Genomic DNA, 16,063 nt, shown 5'->3' on the forward strand with positions numbered 1-16,063 from the left:
TATTTTTTCAGTGCCCGAGACTGCGGCACAGAAATCAAAACATTTGGTCGAAGGAAACGACAGAAAAAAAGACGTCTCGAATTCAGCTACTTCCCTTGCTTCCACAAATCCTCATATACCCAAAAATCTAAGGCCGACTGCAGTCATCACTGAACTTCTACAAAGAAACCAGTTACACCACAAGAACAGGTTGCTATACATCATACGCACCCTTGTATCCCAAACATTGGCCAGGTGCACATAAATTAATCTTCCTTCTCTGTCCCCTTCACCCACCTTCAAACTAAACAACGAGTCCAATTTTCACGGAGAAGGACTGGTAGTTTTCAAGACTGACCTTCAAAAAGCCCTACCTTCTTCCCCATCTGCTCGTCTTGCTGACAGCAGCATCGAGAAGCAACTGTTGTTAAGTTCGAACACGGGACTTTGCTAGATTGAAACCTGCGAGGTTGTTGTAAAACGTTTGTGAAATGGGGATAATAGTATATTTGGCTTGTCTGAATTGTCCACCAGAAACATGACTATGGCAGAACGCTGAGATTTTTAAAAGTGAATATATCAACAAATAAAACCTTGCTTCCGCTTGTTTTTTCCTCCTAGCGTCCTTCCATCACGGCTTTCAAATTCGTGTGTTGCTATTTAATGGGCTACATAAAAAAAAATGTTGGTTTCATCTAAGTAAATGTTTTAATTAGCGAAATACAAATGTAACGTATATGTAACGACACGTTCCATTTTTTAAGCTGTAACAAAAACGAGTTCCTTTCTCGCAGATGAAACTTGTAACGGGAACGCGTTCCAAAAGTCGAAAGGAACGAGGAACGAGCTACCGTTCCTCTTTTTGAGGAACGTGTACAACACTGGCTAAGTGTAGCTTTGAAAAAGGACGCTACTTTGGGGAGTTGTATCTTCTTTCTCAATAAAATGATGCAACATGTTTTTAATGGAAATGAATGCCGAAATAGAGTATAACAGGTTACCTAAATTTTAAAAAAATCGAGGGTGGTGTTTTTTTTTTATTCGCATCGGAATTTTTCTTTGTTTGATGTTTTTTCCATGTTTGACTAAATATATCCTAACTATTGTATCACACAGATACCTTAGTTATTTTTTTAAATATTAGCTATATATTAGTAGAATAATATCTGCAAATTATATCATAATGATTAAATTATTTCATGAGATACAGACCTCCAAAGTTTGCCATTTGTCGTTCGAGCAGGCATGTTTGTCAATTTTTAGAAAAATAAATAAATTTTAAATAAATATGATTACTTTATATTACAAGCAAGCTATACCCATAGTTTGCGCCTAAAAGTATTAGAGTTCTCCTAATGTTATCACTTTAGTTATTCACTCTCAAACGGGCCTCCTCCATCAGTGCGCGTTAATGCAACTGTCCACCACCTCATGCCTTACGATTTTTCCTGTCCCCAAGTATTTTTTCTAGTCAAAACTAAGTTTGGATTCGTTCATACCAGACACTAGACAATAACATATAAAAACATCAGTTGATTTGAAAATGTCGACTAGCCATCCTTTGGTCAATCTTATCTGAAATCACCCTTGTGAGCCCCGTGGCTTAAAGATACCATGCAATTTGAGGCGCGTTCGATGATGGTTGCCATTCGAACGCCAGTGTGAATGCACTTTAGGTCTAGACGCAGCCGACGCTACGAGGTAATGGGACCCGTCAAACAACATCAAAAGCGCAACTTACTAGGTATGTTTTTTGTTTAGGACTGGTTCAGCGATGATAGAATACGCGCAAAAACATTATGAACGCCGTGATGGTGAGTATTTGACCCTGCCTGATTTTCCCCATCAGCTCTTAGCGTCGGCTGCATCTGGACTTAATGTAAGACAAAGTATAGTATGCGGCGTGCAAGTTAGTCCGCTCCCCCTTACAAAAAGAAATTTCACGCAGTCTGTATAGATCCTATTTAAACGACTCTTTAGACTTCCTATCCAGTCACGCCGTATCGACAATTTTAGAGCACAGCTCTGCACGACCACATTGGCGTCGCGGAGGCCTGCGGCGCGACGGTCCACGCGGCCGGCTGCCGACCAAAACCAGTTTTCGGCTTCAGCGGCGCGACTCAGGGCGCCGCACAGCCAACCGCTTCTTGCGCGGTTCAGAGCTCGCCGCTCTTCGCCGCAGAAGAGAGGAGCCAATGGGAGGTGGCGTAGATAGTGACGTTGCGATGCCATGGCAACGCTCAAGCCGGTCCTTCGCGCGTCATTCACGTTCACGAGGACGTAGCGTTAATTAAACTTGAGAAAGAAAACGAGAAGGGACGGACAAACACAAACTTGTGTTTGTTCGTCCCTTCTCGTTTTCTTCCTCAAGTTTAAAGGGGCACTGACACCCCAAAGGTCGTATTTATTTTTATTGTCTAAAACGATGCAAGTTGCAGTCATAGACACGCAAAAAAAAACGCATCGCGAAAAAAAATTTTCCCGCGCGCGCGCGCGCCTTTTTATTTTTGGCGTTTGATTTTCCCGCCTCTCGCCTCCTCGCTTCTTTTGATCGGTGACGTCAAAAATCAGGAAATTTAGAAGCTTTGTAGGCGACATCTCTATAACATTTAATAACGGCAATCGTCAAACATGTTTTTTAACGCAATTGCGAACGCACTACGGCCCTTCTTTTTGAAATACCAAAAATCGGGAGTTCGTTGTGGTGCCGTCTCCTGGATTTGTATCCTCCAACGGAAAACAGGCGACACCGCTCAAAACCGGTCCGCCGTAACGCCGCCGCTCACTCCTTTCCTCCTCGCTTTGGGTCGCCATGGCAACAGCAGGGAGTGGTGAAAGAAAGTCGACTCTCAGGTCTCCGCGATTTTTGACGTCATGGCACCGGCGCCGATCGCGCGGGAACTTCGAATTCGGCATTTGGAAATTGTTTTTTTACTTCACAAATACTGAATTCCCAAATTTCAAATTTTGAGGGTAATGTCCCGGCATCGTTTTCAATCGTTTCGGATAATAAAAAAAAATATGATTTTGATGTGTCAGGGACCATGAAATGACCTTTTTACTTTTGCCAGATAAATTTTACATTAAACCTTCAACGTTCACTGAATGCCGAAACGAGCATCCGTTTTCGCTCGGTTTATTAACTTCTACACAAAAAAAACAATTAATGAAATATTGACTTTTTCTTTCTCTCCAACTGACCGCAAAACAAGTTGCGGCGTAATTTTGACGGTCGTGACGTATACCCTGTTTCCGGAACCGGAAGTTCTCTCGGCAGTAGAAAAATGGGAGCGTTAGCGGCGGCGAGTTGGGGGTACGCCGGTAGGTTTTACTGCGCTAATGGCGCTGATGTCACCGACGTATTTTCTGACTAGGCGCCTCTCATCGCCGCGATAGCCATAGACACATCGCAGCTGAGCGAAATTCAATAAGATATGTTGCGCTACAGTGACAGCATGGGACTAGTCCCATACGCCGGTATGCCTGTTGGAAAGTGCGGCGAGTCTTCCGGTGAAGACTCCAGAAGTTAACCCAACTGTCATTATTAGTAAAAGGCGGCCCGTGTCAGTCGTCTGCAAAACGACGTAGATGGAAACAAATTGCCGCGGCGTTTTTCGCGGTCTCAGAGATACAGGAGAGAGCCGACGTTAAAAAATATACGTTTGAACTACGACAATGTCAGCAAGGGCCGCGTAAATACCTGTTCACACTCGGAGCGGACGCGCGCGTTTGATGGAAGTGCTGTATTCGCGCTGTTGGTAAGCGCTTCGGGACCGATCTTTTACGATTGCAACTCGATACTGACGTGACGCTTGGCAAAGGAAGGTTGGACCGGCATTGCACGTAGCTCCCATGAACTGTTATAGCCCGACAGTGACGCGCAGTCGTGTCAGAATAAAAATGGCATACTAATAACAAAGTGTACATACCGTGTTACGAAGGTAATCCATGCGGCGTTTACTTGAGCTCTATAGACCCTTTCAGGCAACATTTCATGGGCGCCGCCATCTTGACGTCACGTGACCCTGCCGCCATAGCCGCCCTTCAGTTTCTCGCCGTTCCTCCGCGTTGTGTGCTGCACCGGCCACTACCGGAGCTTTGTTTTCGCGTTATTTTTCGTTCCGCGTTGAAATCGTGTGTTTTCTTTAGGTATTTTCGGTATCTTTGGCTTTTATTTAATCATTTGATATATATATTTTAACATATCTCTTGTATTTTCTTATTTATGAAATGGAATCGGACAGCGAATGGATCGACAATACAAGATTATGGCTTCAGAGACCATGCAAGTTCATCCCATTCTAACGTTTTTCTCGCTAATGAAGGGCAGCCAACACCATTGCGACATATGCAAATTTTAACTGACGCAGTAAGGCTATCCAGTCGTGCTTCTCGCTGCATGTGCGCGCTTGTTTCCGTAAAGCTGACCCGCATGTAAGCGATTTAGCGTGCGACGAGACGAGCGACGGCGACAACGACGAGAGTCAGCGACGGAGATTTCTCACTGTCGCCTGTTGCATCGCTCGGTTTTTGGGGTTTTTAGAAAACGTCGCTCACCGTCTTGGTCGCTTGCTCCCGTCGCTTCCATGCGGTTTGCCTCGTCGCGCGACTGCCCGAGCGACTGCGAAGCGGGTCATTGTCGCTTGTCTCGTTGCTCGCCGAATCGCTTGCATGCGGTTTGTACTTAATATCGAGGCGCCGATGGTTCAATGTTGTGTGCATGGAAATTAATTGAGTATAAACCGCATGTAAGCGATTTGGCGAGCGACCAGATAAGCGACGGCGACCCGCTTCGCTCTCGCTCAGTCAGTCGCGCGACGAGGCAAACCGCATGGAAGCGACGGAGCAAGCGACCAAGACGGTGAGCGACGTTTTCTAGAAATCCCAAAACCGAGCGATGCGACGGGCGGCAGTGAGAAATCTCCGTCGCTCGTCTCGTAGCACGCTAAATCGCTTACATTCTGGTCGGCTTTACGGAAACGAGCGCGCACATGCAGCGAGAAGCACGACTGTGATAGCCTTACTGCGTCAGTTGAAATTTGCATATGTCGCAATAGTGTTGACTGCCCTTTATTAGCGACAAAAGCGTAAGAATGGGATGGACTTACATGGTCATTGAAACCTCATAATCTTGTATCGTCGACCCATTCGCTGTCTGATTCCATTCCATAAATAAGAAAATACAAGAGTTATGTCGAAATATAAATATCAAATGATTAAATGAAAGTCCTAAATATCGAAAAGACCTAAATAAAATACAAGATTTCAACGCGGAACGTAAATGAACACGAAAACGAAGCTCCGGTAGTGGCCTGTGCAGCACACAACGCGGAGCAACGGCGAGAAACTGAAGGTCGGCTATGGCGGCCCAGATAGCTCGCGAAGGGCGCGCCGACTGGTGGCAGCTCGAGTAACTGACTCGCTGAAAGCGTCTATATCACACAAAACAAGAACTGATAGAATCGACGAGAGTCCCTTTTCGACGACAGTGTTCGTCAACACTGTCTCGGCAAACAAGGGGAAAAGATTGACCTCACCTCAATCTAAAATTGAGGTCAGCGATAAAACTAACGGGTGATTCAAGAAAAGGCCAGGCTCTTTAAATCGACTGCAAAATTCGGTTTCTTAACCTATCGCGCTACGACTTTATGCAACGTTGCCCACAGATGGCGCATTTTCTTTCTTTTTTTTTTTAAAGTTGCACAGAGCGAACTTACCTGAGGAAAAAGTACAGAAAGAAAAAGGCTTAGCTCCTATGGAAACGCAGCGAAGCCACCGGTCTTCAAACAACACGGCGCCGTTTCGCACGGGAGACAAGAGATGGCGCAAGCGGTCGCGACGCCAACTGCCGCCAACGAACGAGCATACGACGCCGAGAGCCGGCGTTTTCAGCAGACAAGGAACTGCAGTTCCTTGTTGTTACTGAGCCTGTTTTTGTTTCTGCGACTGTCGCCGCCTGCGGAACGCGCGCTGCTTTTGAGTCGAAAAGATCGTCTGCTAAAGACGCCGGTTCTCGGCGCCGTATGCTCGTTCGTTGGCGGCGTTTGTTGCGCCATCTCTTGCCTCCCGTGCGAAACGGCGTTGTGATGTTTGAAGACCGGTGGCGTCGCTGCGTTTCCATTGGAGCTAAGCCTTTTTCTTTCTTTACTTTTTCCTCAGGTAAGTTCGCTCTTTGCAAGTTTTACAAAAAAAATTTACCATCTGTGCGTAACGCTGCACAAATTTGTAGCGCGATAGGTTAATACCCCATTCACACGACCGTAAAGGTACCTTTAGCTAAGGGACCTTCATTCTCTGAGGCCAATCAATGGGCGATCTTCCGTGCGTGGCGCGTGCTCACGACCCAAGAGCACGGGCTGATTCGCCGATAGCAAAGGGTCCTATGTTAAAGGTACCTTTATACTGACCGTGTGAATGGGGTATAAGAAACCAAATTTTGCGGTCGATTTAAAGAGCCTGGCCTCTCTTTGAATCACCCTGTATAATACGGGAAGGGTTCACAAGGGTCGCGCGGGCATATTTAATTCAGCACGCCAGCCGGTCGTGGGCAGACGGTCTGGGCCAAGTACCGTTGAAGCAACGCTGCGCCGAGTCATAGTCAAGGAGGATCCTCCTTGGTCGGAGTGCCTGCTAGGCCTATCTGCCGAGCTCGCTTGGTCGGGGTTGGAGGATTCGTGGCCGTTGTCGCTTTTCTCGGGTGTTTGTGGATCCAGCGATCTTATTCGTCGTGGTTTATTTCAAGTACTTTTACTTGCTGCTTGAAGTCGGGACGCGCGAGAAGAACACGTAGAAAAATAAACGTTCGTTGGTCGTCGCGAACAATTAACTGAGCGACGCTGTCGGCCCTAGTGCGCACGGGCAGTAGTTGCTTCGTTTACCACGCGATAGATGGCGCTTGGCTCTCAGCATTATCAAATGTGGCAATTTTCGTCACATCTCTAATTATGCTGCAAAATGTGGATCTGAATATTATGTAACAAAACTTTTAGGAAACATTCGCCGGCTATTTATTGTTTACAATCGCGGTGCTGGTGAGGTAGGCTATTACCCAATAGGCGACGTGGATTAGGCTGACGTTCTGAGGTTCCGCGGATGCATCGCAGTGAAAAGGCAGAGAGCTTTCGAAGGAAAGAATGCGTAAAAGAGTCCAGTTTTCTTTTAAAGGTTCTATAGCGAAGAATTTTTTTTTTTTGGCTCCCTATTGTTGTGTTTTTGTGTTTCTTTTCACACCTTTTACGACGATCGGTGGATGAAATTCGATTTCAGAATCATTTCATGGTCCCTTTAATTATCCCTACCAACCCGCTCGTTCTGTCCTTACGTAGCGTTGTTTTGTGTCGTCTGCTATCCCTATTTCCCCCGATGCCTCCCCCAATGGAGCGGTTTTTGAAACTGTGCTACTGTTTCCCTTTTTATATGACAAGACGCAGCCAGACTACCTAGAAAATCACACTAAGAACAACCGCTGGGAAAATATAGGAGAGGAATTCGGAATTACAAGTGAGTTTCTCCGTGGTACTTGTTGCATGTCGTCTATGTTGTGACGGATGTCGTGTTGATTTGGTGACACTTTCGAAAGTAGCCTTCATCTCTGGCGCATCGACGGGGCAGCAAAGCACTGACCTGTCCTTCTGTGTTTCGGTAGAACCAACTCGGCCGGACCCAGAACCTGCGCCTCCTTCCCTTCAGAACGCGGCGACGTCGCAAGATCAACGAGCAGGCTAGGATAATCACATTCACGCTGATCACCAGGTCATCATGGACACGTACCATGTAGGCAGCGATACGGTTACAATGCTGATATATGCGAAAGATGAAAGCCGAAACGGAAGAATCTAACGAAGAGCAGACGACGAAAGAGCGGGAAATCCGACGGGAAGTGCGCGCGTGATCGCAAGAGCCAGTGCTGTCACGTGACGCTCGCGAAACGGAGGCCAATGTGGACTCCTCGCTTTGGGACGCCGGACGGCGGTGACACCCAGCGGCGCCGACCGGCGGCGCCGTTCACGCTAGTGTGGTCAGGCCGGTTTCAGCGGCGTCACCGTCGCCGTCGGCGTAACCGCGCGGTGCATTATGGGACGCTTCCCATGATGACGTCACTTGTGACGTCACGTGTGACGTCCGAGGGTCACCAGTGATGTCATGGATGACGTCACACGGGACGTCACCAGGGTCACCAGTGACGTCACGAGGGTCACCAGTATCGTCATAGATGACGTCACACGTGACGTCACCAAATCATCAGTGACGTCATAGATGTCGTCACACGTGACGTCACGAGGGGCACCAGTGACGTCATAGATGAAGTTACCCGTGATGTCACCGCACATTGCATTATGGGTAAATTTTCCCGCTAAATTTTATGCAAAAAATTTTCCCTCTAAATTTAACGGGGAAATTTCCCCGCTAAATTTAGCAGAAAATATTCCCTGTTAAATTTAGCACAAAAAATTCCCCGCTAAATTTAGCGGGGAAAATTCTCTGCTATATTTAGCGGGAACATTTTCCCCTAAATGGGAGGCGAGCAGGAGAGGAGGAGGGCAGGGTACGGATGGGGAGGAGGGGCATACCCTCCTCTCCGTACCTTCCCCACCTGCTCCTCAAGGGCTGCGTTATAAATCGGCGTTCCAGGGGATAGCAAACGTCTTTAATTTTTTAAATAACTTTCCATAGACTTTCCTTTAACCGAAGTGTACTGAGTAGAGAAGTTAGAAATGCTATATAACTAATGTCACCACGTCTCAATAGACTTTCTGTCACCATATGCGTATAAAACTTCTGTAGCCTAGAACCGATAGGACAATAAGATGGAGTGCGGAGAAGGGACATCACACCCAGTTAGAGCCTCCTTCTGGAGGCTGCTTTTTTCGACTGTGTCTTTGCTTTATAGTTGGCGATGCAGTTCACCAACCCTTATAAACCACAATTCGTAAAAATTATGTAAACAAAACAAACTTGTAATACTTTTACCATGTAGGATGGTCCTCATTCAAGTGATTGCCTTTCAAGTGTAGAGTATATATAGCGGTAGAACAGTCAACATAACTAAATTATTATAGTGTTATGAGTGCTCCTTGACGTGAGTATTTCTAATGTCTGCGTATGTGCGCACGGCAAATGGCGAGTGCATATTTCCATGGATCTATCGTGACAAACCAAGAATTCCCATTCAGAATTTAGTTGTTGTTTTTTGCGCGAAAGACAGGCCTATTGTCGTTATAAAGGGGATAAAATAATTGTCGTTATTAAGGGGATAAAAGCGGTATGAAAAACTCCATCTGTTTTCCATACAATTTTTATCCAATCTATACACTGGATTCTACAGAAAGTGTACAACAAAACGGAGAAAGAGTTGTAAAGAGTGGATAGAAAAGTGGATTAATTCTCGTTAGAATATCTATAGCCTCTATAAACTATTTTCTATACAAATTCTGTAGAAAGTAGATAAATATTTTTGTAAGGGCCTAGCGCACCTCGTAGGTTTGTTTACCCCCCAAACGCGCCCACTCGCGTTTGTTTATTCCCGACTTTAGCCACTGACGGCGCTAGCTGGGCTGCCTCGTCATCGCGCGTTTTCAGTGAATTCTCTATGGCGCCCTTTAATTGTCCCTCTTTGCTTTCCGATGCGCCCGCATTTTAGAACACTTGCTCGAGCAAGGGGTCCGAAATTCGTGTTTCCCGCATGGTAACGCAAGCAAGAGCACTCCAATCAAAAGCATCATAGAAAACGCTTAATGACGAAGCATCAAAGCGGGCGCCGCCATTGGTTGATGTTGGGAATAAACGAACGCGCGAGGTGCCCAAAGAGCAGACGAACTTGCAGGCCGTGTATACACCAACACAGTGTTTCCAGAACGAGCCCGCCTCCCCTACACCAGGTGTGGGCACTGCACGTGCGCAGAAGCGAAATTCGAGAGGAGTGAAGCGTCTGGGCATGCGCAGTACCCCCAGCAGCGCACGTCAGCGAGTTGCGGGTCGCCACCTTTGGTCGAACCTGAGGTTCGACTAGCTCGACGAATATTCCAAGGTCATGCAAAATCCGACGAAGCTGGACTTTTGAATAGTTTCGCCGGAGTACTACGCAGCATTTGTAAATATTTTTTTTAGCTTCTACAGCAATTTGCTTTATATTTTGCGCAATATGAACACCCAAACAAATATACTTTTAATGGTTCGGCAATTTCGGTAATGTAAAACAACACACTCGATCAATTTCTTACCCCTTCTCCGCTAAGTTGCATCAACTCATTTTTAATTTCCATTTTACTCTATTCTTCGTTTTATACTCCTTTACTGCGTTTAGGGCCAGTTCAAAGTCCAAAGCTATAGCATGCACTGGAGTAACTTTCGTTCGCGTTTCTTTCATCCGCATTTGATCTAGCCTTTGACTCAGCATATACTGTAACTCTGATTTGACCTCAGTGCCGCCCAAAATACGTCTTTTCTTAAAACGATCCCCGAGGGCCAGAGTTCTTGTACCGTCTGCCGTATTTGCGAACGGAAAAGCAGGCGTTGGATTCAAGACCCTCAAATGACAGATACTATAAACCCTCTAGGGCGAGCGATGGTGTACACTGCAAAACACTTGGCGCATTTTGCTTGAACAGGGCGTCGAAGAACTGCAGGCAATGGCCCGGGCCACTATATATCGTTCACGACGAAGCGATTTCGGGAGAGCAGTTTCGAGATCGCTCGGACGAGTAACTTCCGACGCCATCTGGCTTTGGGTGCGCCTTCTTGGCTCGAAGCGTGCGTTCGAATGAGACGCGAGACGAGCTTCCACAGCTGTGCCGGGCTACAGCACTGGGAAACCAACGCTTCCCTTTCCCTGATACACCCTCGACGGTCAATACCATTTTACGACAGCGTAAGATACAAGTACCGTGATCAGACTGGAACGTTCACGAATAACATATAAATTAGAGTTTCCGCTGCAAATAATACAAAACCCTGGCCCTCCGGCTCGTAAAAAGTGCCCCAACAGACACCGAAAAAAAACAAAAAACAAGTATAATATAATCATATATGCTCTATTTACAAATCTGGAAAGTCTGGCGGCCCGACATGACGTTGTCCGACTGTCTCCGGTCGTTTCCGATGCTTTTTGCTTTTTGGGGACAATTTGCGCTTTCTCCTTTTAAAAGAAGTTACGAGGAAATCCACCGGACTACGTAACCATTCGCACAGCCAAACGCGGCTAAAAAACACGTTGGTATGCCAAATAATAAAAGGAAAAAATGTGCACACGCATTGGGTTTGGACAGCCCCTAAAGGCCCTGTCACACTGAGGCAACAGTTGGACAACTCTATCCGGCAACACGGGAAAGTCGTGTTGCCGGCGACCCTGTCACATCGCGGCAACAACAACAGTCGGGCAACATGTTGCTGCCGCCCGGCAACCGTGTTGCCCGATTTGTTGTCCGACAACCCTGTCACACCGCGCTGACGGCGAGGACAACACGGGGAACACTCCGCCATCTTGCTTGTTTACCTTCGTTCGTGTGCGGCGCGGAATCGCTGGAATTGTGACTCTACAAAGTGCTAGTGCGTTCGAAGGGCCGGGAATTACCACGGTACGACATCAACCAGTGACTGCGATTAGAAAACTTGACACGGGGAGTATTTTCCGCTCTTTATTTTATCGAAATTTTCTTCATTCGCTGACAAAGCAGATAGCCCTAACCGAGGAAAGTGACATCGCTGATATATTTTCGGGATTTACGCCACCCTATGAAGTGTTTCTGTCCGGTTCTCTCATGCAATTCATATGTCTACTGTAAAATTGAGTTAGCGCCGGCAGTACCTCAAAGCGTCTTTTGTAGCGTGGTGTTGAGCTGAACTGACAGTGCTTCAAAACTGCGATACCGACACGATCGGCCTTCATAACAATCGGTGGAATAAATATTTTTCTACGCTGTTTACTTGCCTACCGCCTGGTATATGATCGCTTCATTCCCTGAAAACGTCCTGGGTATTCTGAAAACAAATCAGGTGTCTCCAAGTTCCAAACATCAACAATCATGATCAGAATGGTCGTTTTAATGCTTCGATTTTTTAATCTTTGGGTTTCTGGATTATTTTTATCATACTTCATCAGCGGGTGAGTAGGCATGCCATTTTATTTTACTATCAGTAATGTGAGCTGGTCTCTCGGCAGTTCTAATTTCAAAACCAGTCTGAACATTCAGACTGGTTTTGAACTTAGATCTCCCGAGAGTCCAGCGCACATTACGGATAGTGAAATAAAATGGCATGCCTACTTACCCACTAACAAAGTATAATAAAAATAATCCAGAAAACCTAAGGTTAAAAGTCGAAGCATAAAACGACCACTCTGATCATGATTGTTGATGCTTGGAACTTGGAAACAGCCGCTACCAGACACCTGATTTGTTTTAAAAATACCCAGGACGTTTTGGGCGAATGAAGCGATCACGTAGCAGCGGTAGGCCAGTAGACAGCGTTGAAAAATATTTATTTCACCGATTGTTATGAAGGCCGATGGTGTCGGTGTCGCAGTTTTGAAGCACTGTCAGTTCAGCTCAACACCGCGTTACAAAAGACGCTTTGGGGTACTGCCGGTGCTAACGCAATTTTACAGTAGAAATAGAAATTGCATGAAAGAACCGGACAGAATCACTTCATACGGTGGCGTAAATCCCGAACATACATCAGCGATGTCCCTTTCCTCGGTTAGGGCTATCTGCTTTGTCAGCAAATGAAGAACATTTCGATAAAATAAAGAGCGAAAAATACTCCCTGTGTCAAGTTTTCTAATCACAGTCACTAGTTGATGTCGTACCGTGGTAATTCCCGGCCCTTCGAACGCACTAGCACTTTGTAGAGTCACATTTCCAGCGATTCCGCGCCGCACACGAACGAAGGTAAACAATCAAGATGGCGGAGTGTTCCCCGTGTTGTCCTCGCCGTCAGCGCGGTGTGACAGGGTTATCGGACAACAAATCGGGCAACACGGTTGCCGGGCGGCAGCAGCATGTTGCCCGACTGTTGTTGTTGCCTCGATGTGACAGGGTCGCCGGCAACACGACTTCCCCGTGTTGCTGGATAGAGTTGTCCGACTGTTGCCTCAGTGTGACAGGGCCTTAACTACGCAGCAAAAACATTAATCGAAAATATTTTAGCTGCACGCCAGCCCTAATTATTGTTAAATAACGTTTTCCAGCCTTTATTTGAGTAAGACGTTATTGATAGGGGACTAGCCCTACCATCGAAGCTAATTATGTTGTCGTGTTGCCGGCCCGAAATTCGCTCAGCCAGCGATAAGGGCAACACACGTTGTCCAACACAAGTTGTTGCTGTTTTTGTTGCCGAAAGCTGTCATACCGAGGCAACATTTTAGTTGTCGTCCATGTTGCCGTGCTGTGACAGGTTTGTCGGACAACACACGGAGCGAGCAACAAGTTGCCCGACTGTTGGACAACGCGTTGTGTTGCTGTTGCCGTCGTGTTGCCTGAGTGTGACAGGGCCTTAAGAAGCAAGCGTGCTGCGGACCGACACTTTCTAGAAACTAAAACCTGAGCGCCCACGCTGCGACGTCATTGTATACTTTATAGGGCTCAAGGGGAGAATGAATGAAAGTTAATTTTTGTGTACCTTTTAAGTGACCAATGATCAGGATAAAGTCACATTTGGGTGTTTTACGTGCCAAACCAACGACGGGCATCTGGCACGCCCCAGCGGAGGACTGAGGATTAATTTCGACCACCTGGGGATCTTTTGACGTGCAACCGAAAGCTCGGTTACACGGCGCATTCTACGCAATAAGCCTCCGTCAGGATTGCGGGCACCTCGGCCGGGATTCGAACCTGCCAAATGGGGATCCGTAGGCCGGCGCTCTCGCCTCGGAACCACCGAGGCGGCTAATGAGGATACAACGGTGTGTTCGATGTCTGGTACCTGTTCTTTTGTTGTAACTGTAAGCCTCTTTGTGGAAGTTCAGTGATGGCTGTAGTCGTCCTTAGATTTCTGAGTGTGTGAGGATTTGTGAAAGCAAAGAATGTAGCTGGGTTTAAACGTCCCTCTTTCTGTGCATTTTTCTTCGTCCAAAAGTTGTGGTCGGCTTGCCTTGCTGCATACCCGACCCGGAGGAATGATACGAAGCAAACGGTTTCAACAACAAGGAACTACACTTAAGGGGACATGAACGAGACGATTAACAGGGTTACCAGCAGCGCCTGAGTCCAGGCAGCGACTCCCTGTGCGCCGTCTCTGATCTGCCTTATCAAGGCGGCGCATCCGATGTGCGCGTGGCTGGCGTGACGTCGCCGCCAAGCGGGAAAAGTTCGGCACCTTTGCCTCGCAGTCGGGCAACTGGGCTGAGGAGCCGCCAGGGTGCCCACAAAGTTTTGCTTTCTGTACCGCAGTTTCGGACACTGAGAAAAAAAATCGATCTCCACTAGCTGTCCTGCGCCCGACTGTTACCAAGCGAGGACCAATTGCTGCACCATATCCTCATACTTCTTCTCATGCTCCTCCAACTCCGCCTACCACTCCTCCCGTTGTCTAAGATCCTCCACCTGACGCTCTAGCACGGCTCGCTGCTCCCGCTCCTGTCTGAGCTCTCCCGCCAGGCCTCCTACCTTACTTTCCCATTCCCTGGTCATCTCCTCCCCATCCGCTTCGGCCCTCTTAATTAAATCTCCGACCTGCGCCTCCAGCTGAATCCGCTTCTCCCGCTCTGACCTTATCTCCGGCTTTAACTCCTGAACCGTATCCGCCCCTTCCCTTTCTATTCTCCTAAAACCATCTTCGACCTTCTCGTAACTCCGCGTGTAAAGCTGCTCCCCTCGGCTTCTGCTACACTTTCGAACTCAGTCTCTATCATGCTGCACCACTGTCCACACTCCTCATACTCTAGATCGGGTCCTTCTACTTTAGGCTTGACCTTCTTCCGTCGCGTATTCACCATCGCCTAGCGACACACAGCGCGACCCCCCGACAAATATCCCACCAAAACTCAAGCCAAGAAAGCCTGGGTACGCCTCAGCCCACACAACCAACTAGCCCGCCAAAAGTTTCAAACGTGCAGGTGGTTCGGTCTTGTGACCCTATCTAAAAAGTCTACTTTAACCGAGCTATCCTACCGCTACATTGAAAACTGCTTTCTACTACTACATAAACACACACCCAAAAATCACTTAGCTTCGCAGGAGCTCTCGAAAGCACGTCCTCTTTGTCAGCTGACGTCCAACAGTTCTATGATCATGCCAAAGTTTCCCCCAACGGCGCATAAGCTACAACTTTTCTCTCCCACTTCTTTTTTTTTTTTATTTGTGTGTGTGTGTGGGGGGGGGGGGGGGGGAGGGGGGGTTGTCATTTTGGTTGGTGGTGCATTCGTGCTGGGCAGCAAACCCTGGAGAGGGGGAAGACAGGACGAAAAGAAAAACGCTAAGCTGTTTGTCGTTTCGCCGTCCTGCTTTCTCATCACTAGGATTTGCAGTCAAAGTATTGTTTGTTTGTTTGTTGTTGTTGTTGTTGGCTTTTTTTTTCCGGGGGGGGGGGGGGGGGGGGGGGGGAGGGGTGTTTTGTTTCCTTACTCTAAAATTGTCCTCAAGTTGTTGAGCACCTGCATTCTCCGAGGCGAGGACAGCGTCCACCGAGGTCAAGTTGTCGCGGCTTTTGTGACGTCGGGAGCTGAGCCATTCACACCTGCGAGCCTGAAAATGGCTTCCGTGACTAATTCGGCCGAGTTTGGCGAGAGCCCTTCGGAGAACCGGAGCCGGACTTCTCACGCAGTCCACTGATAGTGTCATCTTCGCTTTGCTTTGGAATGTTGTGAGCCTGGTTCCTCGCCGTAGTGGGTTGTCGAGACGGTGAGGCACAGAAAAACAACTGGCACTGGAAACTTGAAAAGAGGAAAGAAATCAAATTTAAAGGACTGTTTCAACTCGTGAACACCCACCCTCGCTACGCCACTGCCGACCACACTGGCCGGGTGGAGAGGGGGGTCGCATCGCCAGTATCAGTGCGCTTGACAGCGCCACCTGCAGCTACATACGGGCACACGGCATTCTGCTCCCGAACGAGACGCTTCACCCCAGCTCCAGCGAACCTCGCCTTTCCA

General features: G+C 47.6%; 1 protein-coding gene across 1 annotated transcript in view; it reads left to right on the forward strand.

Moving 5' to 3' along the window:
* LOC8052957 (sorting nexin-3) overlaps window positions 1-16,063 on the forward strand; it is an 84,992-nt gene that overhangs the window by 33,586 nt on the left and 35,343 nt on the right. The gene's annotated exons all lie outside the window — the stretch shown is intronic.

This window comes from Ixodes scapularis, unplaced genomic scaffold (assembly GCF_016920785.2).
Source record: "Ixodes scapularis isolate PalLabHiFi unplaced genomic scaffold, ASM1692078v2 PGA_scaffold0__279_contigs__length_252992795, whole genome shotgun sequence".
NCBI lineage: Eukaryota > Metazoa > Arthropoda > Arachnida > Ixodida > Ixodidae > Ixodes > Ixodes scapularis.